This window comes from Megalobrama amblycephala, linkage group LG5 (genome assembly GCF_018812025.1).
Source record: "Megalobrama amblycephala isolate DHTTF-2021 linkage group LG5, ASM1881202v1, whole genome shotgun sequence".
Classification (NCBI taxonomy): domain Eukaryota; kingdom Metazoa; phylum Chordata; class Actinopteri; order Cypriniformes; family Xenocyprididae; genus Megalobrama; species Megalobrama amblycephala.
Window position 1 is genome coordinate 31,570,829 of NC_063048.1, and position 19,608 is coordinate 31,590,436.

Sequence of the window (19,608 nt, forward strand, 5' to 3'; positions counted from 1 at the left end):
TTCTAGGAACTATAAAAAGGTTCTTCCACTGTGAAAGTCACCATTGTCCTTTAAAAATGTCAACATAATCTTCGTTCTTCTTTCTTCATGATCCCTTGTGCACAACCAAGGTTTCCTGTGCCTGAAAAGGTCAACAGCATTATACTCCTTCCACCATGTTTAACTGTGGGAACTGTGGTCGAAGGACTCTCCTTTCTTCTGCCAAACAAAAGCGGCTCCATCTTTGTCTCAGACTACAGTGCAGACTTCCAAACCTCATACCCTTGATTTAAATGATCATGGGCAAACTTCAGTCTGTCTTGAATGTGGCGCTGTGTGAGTTTTTCTTGGGTGATGTCCTTGAAGCCCTCCATGATGAAGAAATATCAAGTCCAGAAGAGGCCAGTTCAGAGATCCAGGGTTTCTTGTTGACATCCCGGATGATGTTCCTCTCCAAATTTATAGATATCTTAACTTTGTGACCACACCCATGTTTATTTTTAATAGGATGTGTTTCTCTGTACTTTGCAATGATGCAACATACAGCTGTTCTAGACACTGTGGAACACTTGGAAATGGCATTATAGCCGCCTCCTTAAAGAGTTAGTTCACCCCAAAATGAAAATTGTCCTGTCCAGAATGAAAATTTACTCACCCTCATGTCATTCTAAACCTGTAAGACTTTCGTTCATCTTCGGAACATAAATGAAGATCTTTTTGATTAAATCTGAGAGCTTTCTGTGCCTCCATTGACTAACTTTGCAACTACCACATAAGCAGATGTTCAACCGAACATGAATGACGCACAAGAACAAACCTCTTCCTGAAGCTCAAACGTGCTGCATAACACACAAGAATGAACCTCATTGGTTACGCAGCGTGTCTGAGCTTCCGGAAGAGGTTTGTTTTTGTGCATCATTTGTATTCGTTTGAGCTTCTGTTAATGTTCTCTGATCAATGTTTATATGTGAAAAGCCTAAATTCAATCATTTCATCATATAAAGCGATCGAGTCTCTTCAGAAAATTTGGACTAAACTGCTCGATTCATATGGATCTCTTTATGAACATCTTAAAGATATAATGTACTTAAAGTATAATGACATAATTTTCTTTTTGGGGTGAACTAACCCTTTTAAGATGTGCATCCACTATCTTCTTTCAGAGGTCCAGACTTACTTCTTTACTCTTTGGCATGATGTAATTCCTTGTTACAAGGAATGTAAGAGTTGTGCCACACACTGGACAAAGAAACAGGAACGTCAAAACAAAAGAGTGCATATCATTGTTTTAGATATATGCATGCATGTTTAAACTTGATAAAGTCCCAGAAAAAGGCTTAGTTGCATCCAAATGCCTGTACTGTCTTTCCTGCACCACATATTTGCTTTGAAGCTGCTGCCACAGCAAACGTTTTTCACAGGAGCCCGCATGAGCTGACTGCTGTCCCGGCGGTGCAGGGAAGAAACAGGATGTGTGTTGGCCTGCATCAAACAGAAGAATGCTATGGTGTTGACATTCTTGCACACTGTCTGCCACACAGTCCATATCATAGCAATGTTCAACATACAGTTACTTACAGATAAACTTCTTAGGATGTTTGAATTTAGCAGCTATGACCTTTGTGTTGGTGTGTGTTTTTAGCTGGATGCTCAACAGGCTGTTAAAGGTTTAGTTCACTTTCAAATAAAATTTTCCTGATAATTTACTCACCCCCATGTCATCCAAGATGTTCATGACTTTCTTTATTCAGTCGAAAAAAAATGAAGGTTTTTGATGAAAACATTCCAGGATTATTCTCCTTATAGTGGACTTTAATGGACTCCAAACGGTTGAAGGTCAAAATTACAGTTTTAGTGCAGCTTGAAAGGGCTTTAAACAATACCAGACGAGGAATAAGGGTCTTATCTAGTGAAACGATGGGTCCTATTCTACTTACGGAAAAAATGGAACTGGCGCTGCGTTCGTTCTGTAAGTAGAATAGGGAAGATGAAGGACATACAGCGTAAGCTTTTTGAAGAAGCACTTGGAAGGCGATCATTTGTTTATATAAAGCATATACATTTAAATTTTTTCTGAAAATGGCCGATCGTTTCACTAGATAAGACCCTTATTCCTCGTCTCAGGGTTCGTACGGTCATGAAAAACCTGGAAATGGCTATGGCCTGGCTATTTCCAGGCCTGGAAAAGTTTTGGAAAAATTAATTAACCCACAAAGTTTTGGAAAAGTCATGGAAATTTGTTTCACAATCTCCGTATATTCGAATATAGTTGATAATATTAGTTAAATTACAATAGTTAACGTTCGCACTATCCGTCACGTGACGTTCTCTGCGTGGGGTAACGCAGTTTCAGCAAATAGTATTGTGTAGCAATGCCAGGGAAATGCAGATTTAAAAATGTATGGCTTCATGATGCTCGACTGCTTCCAACCCAATCTTTTTCACCCGTGCGACTGACGTGACACCCGCTCCCAGCTGCGGTGCTTCCCTCTCATCCACTGTAAAACAAGGGACCATTTTGAGTGCTTTATCCAGAAACGAAACCCTAACTTCAGAGGTAGGCTACTGTGCAGGAACAGTGTTGCTGGACACTTTTATTTATTTTTTAGTTTAACATTGTTGCTTCCCCTTGATTTATGTTAATTTTCTCCCATGGATTACGTTAATCCATTTCTAAGCGGTTCTCAGGGTTTTATGTAGCCTATGTTATGAAACTTTGTTGGGGCCGTTCACACAGAACGCGTTTTTCTATTCCAATGCGCTACTTTCCTATTGTTTTTCTATGTAAACACGCGCTTGACAGATGTGCATGCGTCTTTTGCAGCGCCTCTCACATGAGCGCCGCGTTTTTAAGACGCCATGTCAAGTTAAAAGAATTTCAACTTTTACACGCAGCGCCGCTCATCAATGTCAGTTCCAAAACAGTGGACCAATCAGAAGAACTCGGAGGCAGGGCAAGCGTTGCGAGTTGGCATGACAACTGTTTTATATAATGGCAACATGGAGGAGGCGCTCATTATTATCTTATTTTCTTTTTTTCCATGTCAAAACTTGTATCTGTAAATTCTGCAGTTTGCCTATTTCTATTATTTCCATTATTGCATCACGTCTCAAAGGCGCGTCTCGAGACTCTCGCGTTCTATGCTGCGCTTTTTTAAAAACCACTCCTGAGCGCCGCGTCTCACGTTTTTAGACGCAAAGACGCGTTCTGTGTGCAAGCGTTATTTAAATAAATATTTCATATTCTACTGTACACTACAAAGCTTGTCATTTATTTTAGTAAAAATATGCTGGGTGTAACATGGATTTTCTTCTTATTTAACATGTATACATAGACATTTCATGAAACATTAGGTCATGAAATTTTACTTAAAGTCATGGAAAAGTCATGGAATTTTATTGGTAAAAATGTGTACGAACCCAGTCGTCTGGTATTGTTTAAAGCCCTTTGAAGCTGCACTGAAACTATAATTTTGACCTTCAACCATTTGGAGGCCATTGAAGTCCATTATAAGGAGAAAATTATCAGGAAAATTTTATTTGAAAGTGAACTAATCCTTTAATAGAATAATGAAGGCCGTTCAGCTTTTTTTGTCGCACGAGCTTGGAGTATGTCCAGTTTCTGCAGTCCTTCTTCAGGTCCACTCCCAGCTTCATCCATCCACAGCTAGCACTGTCAGCTTTTGAGAAACCAAGCGTTGAGCAAAACATCGCCTGCTTTCACTGTGGCTCTAAGATTAGATGCTTGGATGGAGGTCACTCATCTCCTTTGTTTCCTTTTAATCAGACGATGGCCCTGTGGGCCACTGTCAGAGATCACTGCCCTCCATTGTTTAGGGATGTCAGATGAGGCAGTTCTGCTTAGAAAAGAGCCTTTGGATACAGTGAGAGCCTCCATTGTGGTTGTAAAGAAGTAGGATGAGGTGCCAGGATCAGCCAGAGCTCCATGGCTCTGTCTCTATTGTGACTTTAAGATGTTTGGCTCAAAAAGTCTGAAAGTGGCAGCCATGAGTTACAGGGCGGATGGAATCAGCTGCAACAAACCCACTAAATTAAAGGGTTAAAACATAACTTTTGATTGGCATGAAAGTATTTTATTTTATTTTTTTAGATAACATATTTATATTGTGTAAATAATGTTTTACACAAAAATATAATTTTTTATATAAAATATATAAGGCATCATAAAAGTGGTCATATGGAAAGTTGGTCATGGCATTTTGAAAAATGTGAGTGAATGATGACAGAATTTTTATATTTAGTTATTAACTTTTGCTGGTTAAACTGATTTACATATAAAGCCCAAAGGCAGAATTACAGGATAGATGAGTTATTGCTAACTGTTGAAGTCTGCCAGATCATTCTAGATAAACAAGACTGCTGTCTCTCCTTCCATTGAAACAGACAGTCGGCACTGACAAGCAAGAGAGAGAAGAGCCAAGACACAACAATAGCAGGTGAGAGAGAACTCGGGTGAGACATTTGTTCCACCGATGAAATGATTTATCCTCCACCCATGAAACTACAGGGTGAGACGTTAGCATGATTGCTTTCACGCCAGTGCACTCAATATAGCCAGAGGTGGTGAGTTCGAGGACGGGCAGAGTGCTGACATGTCCGCTCACACACTCATGGACTTTCCTCATGTTCTTTTGTCCCTTGGAGGCAGTTGCAAACCGATTAGCCTTTTCTAGCAAGACCGACTCGTGGAATCATCAGTGCTGCTCATTAACCAAGCGATACTCAGCAGATCAATACTCTGCAAGTCCTACAAAAGACACTGAGCCTGATTTTAAACGTCTTCTGCTGCTCGTAGACTACAGTAAAGCAAACGCAATGACATCTCTCTCAGCTGCTAACGTGTTACAACTACCTTGGCTAATTGCTTATAGCTTCAGTTTAAAGTGAAAGTGCACCGTATATGAAGTTGTCTCTCAAAAGGAAGAGTCGACTCTGAGTCAATTAAAGGAGTTGTTTGTAAAACAAATCCCAAGCCATTTCGTTGTGACGTCCAGTTTATTTGGATCAGCTTGCTCCTCTGAGGCCATCCTTAAAAATATTTTGGTTTGCAGTAACAGTAAAAAAAAAGGGGTCGGTAGGTAGGTCTATTTTTTTTTTTTTTTTTTTTTCAAGTTTCAATGTAAAAAAAAAAAAAAAGTACAATTTTGGTGATGGTGATTACGTAGGTATGAATTTAAACAAATTAGCATATCGTGACGTCACTGACTGGGTCTTTCAACCCGTGCCTTCGGGCGCAGCCGTGTTTCCACTGTCGGGCCTAAAGCGGGCGTGCTAGTGCGTGCCGGGGCCAGTCGCGTTTCCACTGTCACTTCCGGGGCTTGATCGTGCCTCATCGGGGCTTCCTTGGGGCCAACGGCCCGGGTTTTTCGGCCCGCCGAATACCTTGGTCCAAAGCAGGCCAGCTCGGGCTTGAGGAGGGAGTGGTTACGAACAAAGGCGGAGTTTATCTGTGTGTGGAGACGGAGGCGCCGATGATTACATGTAGGTTACCAGCTAACACCAGCATTAAAGACTTTTAAAATCATTTTAGCTCAAAACTCACTTTCAGACAGCAGTAAGTGTTTTAAATATCTTATGTTTGTGATCGATGTGGATTCTGATCACCAAGACTATGCGCACTATTACCATAGTAAACATGGTAAATACGACGGCTTGAAGAAATCAGACAAATATACGTAGGCTATCACAGTCATGTAATTATTTTATCTGTCAGCACGTCTCGTCTCTCAACGGTTTGAGACGAAGCGAACGCACCGGCCATAGTGTGACATCCGTTAACCAATAGTGTAAACATAGATGGCGTCACAGGTTTTTATTTAAAAGAAAGAACGTAGCCTTCGTTTGTATGTAGGCCTAGGCTATTTATATATTTACATTAACGTTACTTACTAAAATATAATTAATATTATTATTGCTTTTGTATTAGTTGTTTTGAAGAGTAAAAAAATAAATAAAAAAATTGGTCTGTCTTAACGCAAATTTACAACCGGCAAGTCGGTTGGACTTAAAGCAAAAAAAAATTTAAAAAAATAATAATTTGAGTCGGTCCTAAATTGACAGGGTCGGTCGGGTTACGGCAAACAAGAATATTTTTAAGGATGGCCTGAATCTCAACCTGTAAGTATGATTAATAATTGATGTTTATATTTTCTAGCGATTGTTCAAAATTCTCAACATTGAGAAATGAGGTGAAATTAAATGTATATTATGAGAAAACATATGTGTTTTTTGACCTTGCATGCATGTAAACTTGTTGTAGGACACTCCCAAAACAATATTAGGAACCTTTAAAAAGGCATAATAGGGGCACTTTAAAGGGAACATACTTGAAGCGGAGGCAAATGATTCATGTTCAGGTCTATCAGTCTCTCATTCTCTTTCTCTCTTATATATTTATTTATTTATTTCCATTATGGTCACATTCCATGAATATGGCCAAAAATATATTGTTTTGTTGTTGTTTTGTTTAATGAACTAACAGATGTGTTTGATATACTGTTATGTAACATAATTACCGTAGCATGAAAAGTAGCTACTTCAAATATTCATACTCATATGTCTGTTGAAAAAAAGTTTATCAAAAATTACAAGCCAACATTTGCTGCACCGTACTTAGCGCTTTATGAGTGATAGTTTAAGGCCCTGTTCACACGAACATGGGTATTTTCAAAACAGCAGCTTTTATCTTGTCACTGAAACCGAACCTTTTTGAAAACTCCTGCCAGGGTAATGATTTTCAGAAACTCCGGTTGCAGTGTTGTCGTGTAGCCGGTGAAACCGTAGATTTTTGGCTTGTGACGTCGGAGTGTGCACTGTTATCTCCTTTGTGATGGCAAATTGTGCACCGCTATCTTCTTTGTTTACCTGAGGCGAGTCTGTGCAATGGCAGACGTAGTGAAAATATTGCTGCTAATAACTGTGCTAACAGGGCTTTGATTGGCCAAAATGGCAGAGGAAAACCTCTGTTTATAGAAATACCTGTGTTCGTGTGAAATAGGCCTAATGTAGGCTAAATTTGCAATTTATCTCTATTAACTTTTTTTAATTGTTTCAGAATTAAAAAAAAAAAAAAAAAAAAAAAAAATATATATATATATATATATATATATATATATATATATATATATATATATATATAATGTGTTTGTGTATGTATATATTTGTAGACATCAAGATTTTTAATGTTTTATAAAAACATTAAAATTATATTATTATTGTTGTGTTTACTGTCTGGCCTTTGATCAGTTTAATGCATCCTTGCCAAATAAAGTATTAATTTCTTTAATAAATAAATAAATAAATAAATAAAAATCTTACTGATTCCAACATTTTGAACAGTAGTCTATATTTTATTTTGATGTTTATATAATATATGACAGTGTGAATGCTAAGCGAACCAGGACTAAATGTATTGTTTTCTTTTGGTCTTTCTCTTTGGTCCAGACCAAAAGAACCAAGACAACCAAACTACAAGTGTAAACACACCCTTAATGAACTTTAAGACAGATAGATCACACACAGAGATGATGTAAAACAATAAAAGAATACATAAAACTAAATATTTACATTTGCTTGAAAGTTATGCCATAAAACTTGCCACTATAGCGGAGTTTCCACCGAAATTACCCAGAACAATTTGTCCCAGGAACTTTTTTCCCCCCATACCTTTTGCTGTTGCATTTCCATCGCGGTCTAAAATAGCATGAAGATTAGACAAATTAGTCCATTGACGTCCACCTTAATAAAGCCTGAACCTCGTCGCCGGTCCATCAATCGTATTTTTTAAATTCCAATGTTGATTCGAATAGCAAACAACTCCAAAAATGGTGGTTGAAATGAAATGCTGCTTGGAGTCAACCAATCAGCATTTTCAGCTCCCAAGTCCTACCTTTGAAAGTTCCTGTACTTTGAAAAAGTACTACCTTGTGAGCAGGGACTTTTTTGAGGGGGAAATTTTTACCCCAAACTTCATTTAGACTCTGGTCCCAACGGTTGAAACACACAGAGTACAACCCGGGGAAAAAAAAAAAAAAAAAAAAAAAAAAAAAAAAAAAATATATATATATATATATATATATTTTGTAAAGAAATAAAATACATTTAGTTTCACTTCTTGAGATTGACAATCAAAATTCTTTAAAATTATGCATCCCCCAATTCACTGACGCATAAAAAAAAAAAAAAAAAAACACATTCAGTTTTGTTGTTGTCTTATTTTGTACCCTGTTTGTGGCAAGGGCCCATTATATTTTCTCAGGGTTTGAATTTTTTTTTTTATTTGCCTTCCTCTAAATGCTATCCTTTTGATAGTTTTATGCTTTCTTTTCTTCCTTGTGAGAGTCCTGTGTGTGATTGCTTCACAGTAAAGGAATGTCAAAAACCTGTTCTCTCACTCAAGACTTAAATGGAAAGTTTGAGACTGTCAGAGGTTTCATGCTCATATTTTGATCAGCCACAAGTCCCTCGACACTTCCCACATCATCCTGCCTCTCACACCTGTGACCTCAGGAACATATAATAGCTTGCACGGCATTGATTTTTACAGCTCGCACAGTATTTATGCAATGCATTATTGCAAGAATGCAACAAAACTTAATGGAAAAAGTAAAAATAACTCCTTTTAATATTTCCTTTTAATCCTTTTACTTTGAGTATACTTTGAGATACATAGCCTAGCACGTATTGCCGTTTTTTTTCACTAATAGCTCAAGGCCAGAATGACAAGCCCATTTTTCCTTTGGCCTCTAACTCTTTTTCTGTCATATTCTCTCATGCATTTTTAGCATGCGTGCCGGAGCAAGGGTCATCTATTGTATGGCCTCATAAAAAGAGCAGATCAGGGCTGAATCAAGGCCTACTTTATCCTACAGCCTCAATCAGCTAACCTGACACTAAATACATCTGACAACCTTCCGGACAATGCCGCACTGCTGCTTGACATCTAGTGCCTTTTCCATTAAGACAAAATATAGCTCTGTACTTACCTCATGGTCTGAGCTGTAATATGTTCTCACTAAACATCCATCCAATGTTCATCTACTGCTATCACGATGCATACAGATTTATCTTAGCTCGCTCTTGATAGCCACTATACCTATACCATAAAATACACACCCACATGTACACTCAACCTCTTCACTCTCATAAGAAGCTAAATCAAATTTATACCCAACCCCAGGTGCACATCCCCAATCGTACTTGCAGCTCACCAAGAGTCTATTATAGCTCTTGACTCAGCACTCTAAAGTGCTGAGATGATTCAGCATCACTCTTTCTGGCTGCTCTCTTACTGGAGATCTGTTGACTCCTACAGATGCAGATTTTACAATTAAATAGTAAGGACTGAGTAGTCCAAGTGTTATTAGTATTATTAGCACTGATCATATTTGGGGTTACGGGTTTGTTCTAAAGCCCTAAAGTACGGGATCATGGTCAATAGAAAAGCTAGAATGTTCAGATGTACACGATGCATAAAAACAGAAGCATATGAGTGTTAAACTTTGCCGTGTACCTTGTCCCACACGGTTTGTTCTACAGCTATGAATGATAACCTACCCCACTTTGGGCCAGTAATCAACCACCTAGAGACCAACTAGAACACCCTAGCAACCACACCGCAATACTCTATAGCAACCATCAATCATAAGCCGTGTTTCCACCGGAGGAACTTTCCCCAGGAACTAGGGACTTTCGGTGGTACTCTGTGTGTTTCAACCGTAGGGACCTAAGTCTAAATGAAGTTTGGGGTAAAAATTTCCCCCTCAAAAAAGTCCCTGCTCACGATGTAGTACTTTTTCAAAGTACAGGAACTTTCAAAGGTAGGACTTGGGAGCTGAAAATGCTGATTGGTTGACTCCAAGCAGCATTTCATTTCAACCACCATTTTTGGAGTTGTTTGCTATTCGAATCAACATTGGAGTTTAAAAAATACGATTGATGGGCCGGCGAAGAGGTTCAGGCTTTATTAAAGGATTAGTCCACTTTTAAATACACTGTTCCTGATAAATTTACTCACCCCCATCTCATCCAAGATGTTCATGTCTTTCTTTCGTCAGTCGAAAAGAAATTAAGGTTTTTGATGAAAACATTCCAGGATTATTCTCCTTATAGTGGATTTCAATGGCTACCAACAGGTTGAAGGTCAAAATTACAGTTTCAGTGCAGCTTCAAGGGCTTTAAACGATCCCAGACGAGGAATAAGGCTCTTATCTAGCGAAACGATCGGTCATTTTCAACAAAAATACAACCGTTTATGCTTTATAAACAAAATATCGCCTTGAACGTACTTTCCGCTTCCGCATTCTTCATAACGCTTACGCTGAATGTCCTATGTCTTCCCTATTCAACTTACGGAAATAAACGAAACTGCCGCCACGTTCGTTCCATAAGTAGAATAGGGAAGGCTTAGGACATTCAGCGTAAGCGTTATGAAGAATGCGGAAGCGGAAAGTACGTTCAAGGCGATATTTTGTTTAAAAAGCATAAACGGTTGTATTTTTGTCGAAAATGACAGATCGTTTCGCTAGATAAGACCCTTATTACTCATCTGGTATTGTTTAAAGCCCTTGAAGCTGCACTGAAACTGCAGTTTGGACCTTCAATCTGTTGGTAGCCATTGAAATGCACTATATGGAGAAAAATCCTGGAATGTTTTCATCAAAAACCTGACGAAAAGAAAGACATGAACATCTTGGATGACATGGGGGTGAGTAAATTTATCAGGAAAAGTGTATTTAAAAGTGAACTAATCCTTTAAGGTGGACGTCAATGGACTAATTTGTCTAATCTTCATGCTACTTGAGACCGCGATGGAAATGCAACAGCAAAAGGTATGGGGGGAAAAAAAGTTCCTGGGACAAATTGTTCTGGGTAATTTCGGTGGAAACTCCGCTATAGTGGCAAGTTTTATGGCATAACTTTCAAGCAAATGTAAATATTTAGTTTTATGTATTCTTTTATTGTTTTACATCATCTCTGTGTGTGATCTATCTGTCTTGTTCATTAAGGGTGTGTTTAAACTTGTAGGTTGGTTGTCTTGGTTCTTTTGGTCTGGACCAAAAAAAGAAAACAATACATTTAGTCCTGGTTCGCTTAGCATTCACACTGTCATTTTTAACACCAAACCTTAATATACAAAAAAAAAGGCTTTTATAACGTATATTTTGTGACGGAACTTGTCGAACATCTAAAATGATGCTATGTGCTGGCCTAAATGCGCTCGTTGTATAAGCTGACAACTCGTGAAGAGCTTATAAAATGTCTAAAGGAGTCAAAACAGCGGCAGGAATCCCTCTGCTGCGAAGAGACGCGGTTCTGATGTCTGTACCAAACTGTGATGGGCAACATCACAACAATGATATGAAAAAACAAGTATGCTTATGGATTTTGTCATTTTAGGGTCGAATCTTGTGACATCATGTCCTGTTTTGGTTTGTTTACATGTCTTTGATCCGTGTTGCATTCATATTTCATTCGAATCGCATCTTAGTTTATTTGGAGTGGACCGAGACCCGTCTTTTCAGCCATATTTTCTCGGTCCGTTTGTTTGGTGCTCACCAGTGTTCGAATGGTATAGCGTTCACGCTTATTCAAATGAACCGCACTAACAGAGCACCACGGTTCGTTTTAATCGAGTGTCAAAACACCCTAACGCCTGTTTCACACTGCAAGCGTAAGCAGCGCTTATTTTTTCCGACGTGCATGTTAACCAACGGATGCATTCACACAGGCAGCAGGAGCAGCGGGTAAGCGTCAAGCAGGAGGGTCGCATAAGCAGCAGTGAAGCGAGGGGTGCCGAGTCTATTTTTGCTGCGCTGCTGACGCTCAATTGACCCTTCACAAAGACCCGCCCCCCTTAGTTACTGTTGCTTTGTCCAACAAGCCATGCTTCTGTCATGCCACACACAGTGAAAAATACATCGCGGAGCAAAGAGGATACTGATAACACGTCGACAGACAAGACAGAGCAGGTTACTTATGATATTAAACAAAGTCCCAGCTTTCAAACTGTGTAGTTTGAGAAATTAAAACAATAAAAAACGTTCTGTAGCTCTTTAATGTGTCGTGACCATGGTCGTGATAGATTGCTGTAGCGCCTCAGCTCAAGAGGCTCGTAACCGATCATCTCTTCCTACTAGTTCATTTATACAATCAAATGAACATGAGAAGGAATGTTGTTTCAAACGCGGAAAGATATAAATACACACCATTTTTCAAGTTTAAGTCCACCGAGGTTAATCTTCTAACTCCTGACTGTTTCGTCGGACAAAATGGCGGATTCGGCGTTCTGATTGGTTAGATCGCTTGTCAATCAAACTCTCTGCGAAGGGTCAATTAAAGTGAAAGCACACTTTTGATGTCTAATGTGTTTTAACAAGAATTTGAGTATGACAGAAAAGAAAATTTAAGAATCAAAAATAATTATAGAAGATTTACCCATTTAAACTTGTTTTTAATTATTCAGTTTGGGTTAAAGTATGGTGTATTATAAGAAACTAAAGTAAACTAGCCAGAAAATATGATATATAACTAAAATAATGTTTATTACACAGAGAGATGTATAGGCTGCAGCATACCTAATCAAACCCGTGTTTGCTGTCTTGTAAACGTGTAAACGCTGCAGATGATGTTAAACACAAAGCTTACCTCATTCGTGTACAGCAATGGATGACACAAGGCTTTCATTTGTTTATTTTTATTTATTAATTTATTTACATTTATATGCGAATGTTGTACACCTCCCCATGTTAAACTTTAAAGACTATCAAGTTTATAAATGACCAACTTATAAAAACAATTTTATAGTTGTCTTTGTAAAGAAATGCTCACTTTATATGTAGCTTCGAGCCGCTGCTGTGACGCTGTACAAACGCTTCCAGCGTGAATACTCGCACGTCTCTGCAGCTGCAGTGACGATGTAGTTACGCTCACGCGCTGCTCACACGCCGCTTAAGCTTGCAGTGTGAAACAGGCGTAAGTTGTAATGAAACTTGAGCTACTTGCTGTAGCTTGTTCCAGTGGCAGTTCCAGTGGTAGTTTCCATTTGGGGGTTTCATGTTTTCAAAGAACTTGCTCATACAGAGAGAATAAGTGTAATGTGTGTGTGTGTTTGTGGTCTGGTAAACCTTATTTTTTAATATTACACACACACACACACACACACACACACACACAAACACACACACACACAGTGTTTATTATTAATATTTATACTTAATTTATATATACTGTATATATTTTAGATATACTGTATCTAAAATGCAGTAATTGCAAACATGCAAGTTCCATGCTTTAGGGCTGTCAAAATTAACATTAATTTTCAGAATAATTTTTTTTTAAATTAACGCAGCATCCATTTTTTCCTGTCATTTAAAGGAACACTCCACTTTTTTTTAAAAAAGTGGAGTGTTCCTTTAAATGAACACTCCACTTTGCCGTACCATGGGTGCAGCAGGCGCAATGATATTACACAGTGCCTCTCACAAATGTCTCCATGGTTGCAAGGCACGCTCCCTGTGCAAACAGGAGGTCACAGCCGCTGCGTAATATCATTGCGCCTGCTGCACCCATGGTATGGCAGCAAAGTTCCTTGATTATTATGCCGGAATGAGAGTGTAGTTCCTAGCAGTGGCGTAATTTTGTTTTAAAAAGTGGGTGGGACAGGAATATGTATGTGCCATTAGTCCAGAGAGTATGTATATTTATTTACGAGGAATATTAGATTGTCCTGATGGACTGGTGGCGGTATTTTCGTTTAGCATGCAAGAGGTTCTGGGTTCTAACCCCAACCATGTATGATTTTTTTTTTTTTCTCATTAAAACCAAAGATGTTCATTAAGATTGTATATCAATAGCAGGGATACGTTTATGTGTAGCTATTTTGTTTTGTGATTTCAGCCTAACAAATAGATAGTCTCTGCAACAGAGCGATAGATTGAAGCGCTCGTCCGTGTATACACGGCTCAGTGTGCACGAGCGCCAAGAGAACACTGTTGCGCCTCTGATAGCAGCGACAACGAGCACTCAACATGATTTCAAAAACAACACATTCTAGCACCAGATCGCCTATTATTAACTCAAATTGATAATCAACTGGAGGTGTTTCTTTTGTATTACATAGCCGTGCCACGAGAGGTTTCAAAAAGTGGTCGGGACAATATCGACCCTTTCAAAAAGTGGTCGGGACATGTCCCACCCGTAAATTACGCCTATGGTTCCTAGCCATATCGGCCTAGAAAATCGCAACTTTTCATATCCGTCGGTCTTAGTACACGATGTAACTACAGAAGAGTCAAGTTTTAAATAGGAAAAATATCGAAACTCTTTGGTCATTTTTTTTGAGCGAGATGCTATTGGTCTCATCAGATTCAATGAGCTATGCTAAAAGTGGTACCACCAGACCCGGAGATTGGCTGAATGGTTTCGAAAATGGTCAACTGTTTAACTCTAGGAGAGTTGGAAAATGAGCCTATTTTCAAAAAAAGTGGAGTGTTCCTTTAGACTGGGTAAACCCAGCCTGATCTGCTGGCGATTTGATTTCGCCCGGCATCTCAGTCTGGAAACCCGTACATTCATTTCTACTGCTTCTGTTACACTTTTGCGGGAACCAATCACAGACTGGCTTATCCACCTTGCTCGCTATTGGTGGGTATAACACGATGACGATAGAGAAGCGACGGCAAGCACGACCGTCAATCCAATTCCTTTTAACCTCTCGACGATGCTGAATGACTTCTTTAGTTTAGCAAACAAATCGCTCGAATGGGTGTAAATACCACTCACTTTCATGTTTTTTTTGCACAACCTGCAAAAATCGCTCGATGCCATTGCTGCTTCTGCAAACCGCTGATCAATGCTACAAACCAATAGAGGGTATGCACGTGACGTCACCGTCGACCGTTACAACTGCGGTCACACCCGCTAAGTGGCACAAAGACGTAAATGCCGTGAAAAACACACAAAACACATCCAGAACGGAAAAGAGCTTTGTGATTGACTGTACAAATAGCTTTGACACAAAACCTGAGGTATATATTTAAAGACTGCCAAAAAAGAAGCAAATGTATTGCTGCAGTTCACAGAAACAACTCGACTCCAGCAGAGAAACATGGATTTGCAGTTATCATTTTGTGTCAAATTGTTGGATTTTGAGGTAAAATCATAACGTATATATTGTATTGTTATATATTATGTTGACAAATCATCAATTAAATATTTTTCATCTTATATTCTGAATAATTGTGTGTTTTAAAATAAACACTGACAAAAACTATACTATAAAACTATATATGTTTTAGGGCTGAAAAATCACTCACTGCTCTTGACTGAATAACTTTTGAAGCTTTAATAAGGATTAATCTATATTTAATTTAAACAGTTAAGACTGTGCAGTATTATTTTACATTTGATTACTTTATTCCGTTTCTGTGTACATTTCCTACCTGAATTTTACATTTAGACCTAGCTGAAAATCTTAAAGCACTGTTTACAAGGCTGCATAGTTCAAAAACTATGAAAACAATAACCTGTTTTAAGTTCACTTAAATGTAAAAGTTGTTATATTTTTTTAAAGCCTATTGCTAAATGTTACCAATGATGGCTTTCAGTTATACTGTAATGTTGAATGGCTATAATTACTCACTTGATTATCATTTTTATTTTATTGTAGAAGTTTTCATGCACATAGACAGCAGATATATTAGTATACAGTAGCTCATTCAGTGTGGTTTAAACCGCTACAAATACACACAAGCTAATACACCTAGAGAGGGAACACCAGATTGCCTTAACAGGTGTTGCCTGCCTAATGTGACACTTATTGAATATAAAACTGATGAAAGAGACAAACCTAAGCTTTTCCCTCCTAATTGCCCTCCCACCCCCTGTTCGAACAGACCCAGTGTTTTGCATAATTATTTTTTATACACACACATACACAGGTCCTTCTGAGAATGTGTCTGTTCTTTCCAAGCAGGTGTGACCTTTTCTATGATCTGTGATAGCCGCAAGCCACACCTTTTGCATAGTGTCTCAGCATGCTAACATGCACACAAACAATGAGAGTAGTGTAATCCCTTACATAGTATCTCACCTTAGTGCAACTTTGTTGCAAACATTCAAGGTTCTTGCACATATTTCACACTTCAGCCACAGTCTAACACTATAGACATTTCTCACACAAATTGTTTACAACCTAGTTTTTAAGATGTAGGATGGCACAATGTTCTACAGTATCTAAAGCCATTTGGTCACATATTTTGGAATGACATGAAGCTTCAAAGCTTTACGAATCTTTTGTTTCGAATCAGTAGAACGAAGGTCTTATGGGTGTGGAATGACATGAGGGTGATTAATTAATGACAGAAACTAACCCTTTAAGGCCCATTCACACCATGAATGATAACTATAAAGATAACGATAACTATATTAGCGTTCACACCAGCAGACAATATCTATTTATTAAATTAATTTTAAAGATTTGTAGTCTGCCGCTTTAAATGCTCAAGCTCTTTAAACCAAGATGGATTCTGATTGGCTGTCAATGTTTTTATTATTCATCAGCTCAAAAACATAATTCTTAAAGTGATTCCAATGATATTGTTTCTCTGTGCTGTTATCCTTATAGCTTTGGTATGGATTCTGCTATTCTATTATATGTACAACAATTTTTAGAACTGTATCTTTATCATTTACAGTTATCGTTAGTGTGAACGGGCCTTAAGTCTGATACATGGGGTGTTTTAGCTCAGGTCGCAGAATGGAATGCTCAACAAAGCATCGGTCAGTTCAGAATGATACTATTGAAGCGCTACCAAATCGGGTGCTGTTGCCACCATCTGTAGAACTTAGTGGGACTGGTGCTACTGCTCTCAAATGTTGGTCTGGAGCCCTGACACAGCTGTCCTCTTGAGATATGTTTGAGTAGGGAACAATGTTCCATCTTGTGTCATCCTTCTTGGAGTGGCCTTGAAGTTTGTGTCAAATTTCTAGAGCTTAAATCTCAGGATCTAATACAAAAGGCCTGGTTTTATAGTATTTAAAACTCACTACATACTGTAGGACTCATATCTTACATTTCACTTGTAACCCGAGTCCAGTGTGAACTCAAAAAGAACCAGAGCAGTTTGTATGTGACCTACTCACATTTAAGCCCTGTGGGATGTACTGCTCTAGATACTGTACAAAATGTGAGGCATGTGCATCCAAATCACATCTGAACATGACATTCTTGTTTTTCATCTTTCTGAATGTTTTAAACATTAATCTTTTACCTGAATTGAGAGCTTACAGGTTATCAGTGATTCCCACAGGACACTGGATCCGTACAGGAGTCAGGCTGTATAATGCTGTGTGAAGTCAGTAGGAGTGGTCCATAGACATGTAGAGCTCCCACAATGCACATCTACTGGAATGAAAAGAGCTGACATTTTGCACATTGTTATGGGAAAGGAAATTAGGGAGTCTATTATCCTTGCTGTGTGTGTTGTGTGTGAGTGAGAGAGAGAGAGCGAGTGAAAAAGAAGATAAATCTTTAACAGCAGAAAAGGACCATCGCCATTTACAGCTGCATTAACAGAGAAATGTCAATGAAACATAATTTCAAAAAAAATCTACTGAAGATGTAGGAAGTAACCAACAGAAAAAGAGGAAATATCAATACGCTGCTGTATTGTGAGTCTAGCATCACAACATTGAATCGATGAGCATTTAAAGTCTTTGTTAGTTTTGAATTTTAAAAGAGTAGTTCACCCAAATATGAAAACTCTGCCATCATTTATTTACTTTCATGCTGTTCCAAACTTGTATGATTTTCTTTCTTTCTGAGGAATACAAAAGGATAAATGTTGAAAAATGTAGCATTGGCATCAGAAAAGAAAAGAACAAAGTCATACAGGTATGGAATGGCATAAAGGTGAGTAAATGATCACAGAATGTTCATTTTTGGGTGAACTATCTCTTTAAGAGTCTGTAATTTCCAGCACCATTAAGAAAAGAATTGCATTTAAAGTTTATAGACAGTGCAATGAACTCTTTCGTGTCACACTGAAGAGTTGTTGAGGTATGGAAATCTTAATGGTGAAGTCAGCGTAGCATGACTGCATACATGGCTGCTCAGCTGTATCAAGTGCATGGGCTGACTTTGTTTTTTGCAGCGTCAACAAGAACAAGCTGATATTAGGACTGGGTTTCGGCAAACAACTTTACAATATGGTACATATTGATACATGTCATTCAGTGCAATTGGATTGTGATTGAAACGGCCAAATTCACGAGTGACCCAGTGTGCCATTAGAGAAATATTAAAGCAGTAATACCAGATATATTAGTATCTGATTGTGTTACCACAACTCTGTCAATGCAATGCATTCCTTACCATGTGGTGATACATAAGCAATAAGGTACGAGAGGCCGTGCTGTATCGTGAATAAGTCACGGCTGAAGGGCGTTGTTAGGTACGACGTGAAGCTGAGTGCCTGCAACCCTTTCAGCCGAGACTTATTCACGATACAGCTCTAGCCTCGAGTACCTTGTTGCTTATATATAAAGGTTACCACACAATACAAATATTAAAGCCAAAAATATGTATCAATGCAACTTTCATGAAGTAAACTTTTTCTAAAAGCCTTCCTTCCGTCGGAAAAAATAGTCACTGACCGTGAACAGCAACAGAATTTACATTTTCACGCCATTAGATGGTGGCAAAGACTGTCTTTATGAGTGTGTCAGTCAGTATCGAAGACTTTTATATTGAAAAGACTGAATTGTTTTCAAAACGGATCAAAACGCAACTGATAAATGCTTTGACTAGCGCTGTCAGTCACAGGAAAACCCCTTAACTGTTAAAAGGACAAGATAATACATCGGACATTTAAACAGATTTTTTATTATGAACATAGGACTGACCTGAAGGAAAATATATATATATATATACATACATACATACATACATACATACATATGTATGTATATGTATGTGTGTGATAGTTGGAAGTCAAGCATTCATAGTGATCTCTTTTTAATTCTATTAAGTTTCTTATATTTTCATTTCATGTCGACTTAAACAAAAAATACGAACTAGGACTACGATACGACACACTAGCAATATGAACAAACGATTGATATATATATCCAAATGTCAACTCAATCTTCGGGTGAAATGACAGACTTCTTTTTGGTGACACATGCAGAACTTCTCCAGTCATTTAGTCCGCTTAAACCCTGCCCCTTTCTTACAAACAACTGCAAACTCGCATTCAGTTCTGCCCTACATTTTGTTCTTTTTTGTTGATCTGTTTCACTCGTAAGTAGGTCACTATATGAAAGAAAAGATCTGTCACTGACTGACATTGTGACTTTAATGAAAATGTTGTTTTCATAGAAGTTTTTGTTTACGATAAAGTTTTCACCAACCATTTCAGTTTTTGTTGAGTTTGTCTCTCATCCTTGGTTTGGAACAAGAAGAGCAAGAAAGATACTTGAAACCCTGCAAAAATCCATCCAAACCTGAACAGGCTGTTGTTCAGCCCTGCATGCTTTCATAAATGCAGACATTAATTATGGATTTATTGCTGTCCTTGTCTGTGCGCTGCTGTGTCACTATGCAGATCT

At 38.3% G+C, this 19,608-nt stretch overlaps 1 protein-coding gene across 3 annotated transcripts in view; it reads left to right on the top strand.

Annotated features, from left to right (window-relative positions):
* The window catches only part of fut8a (fucosyltransferase 8a (alpha (1,6) fucosyltransferase)), a 107,008-nt gene that overhangs the window by 39,745 nt on the left and 47,655 nt on the right, over window positions 1-19,608 (top strand). The window contains exon 3 of one of the 3 annotated variants that reach the window (XM_048191855.1): window positions 4,384-4,436. The exons of 1 other annotated variant lie outside the window; for it this stretch is intronic. The gene's annotated coding sequence lies outside the window, so the exon portion shown is untranslated. Of the gene's footprint in view, window positions 1-4,383; window positions 4,437-5,142; window positions 5,482-19,608 lie in introns of those variants that run through there. One more of the 3 variants, XM_048191856.1, reaches the window with a different exon arrangement.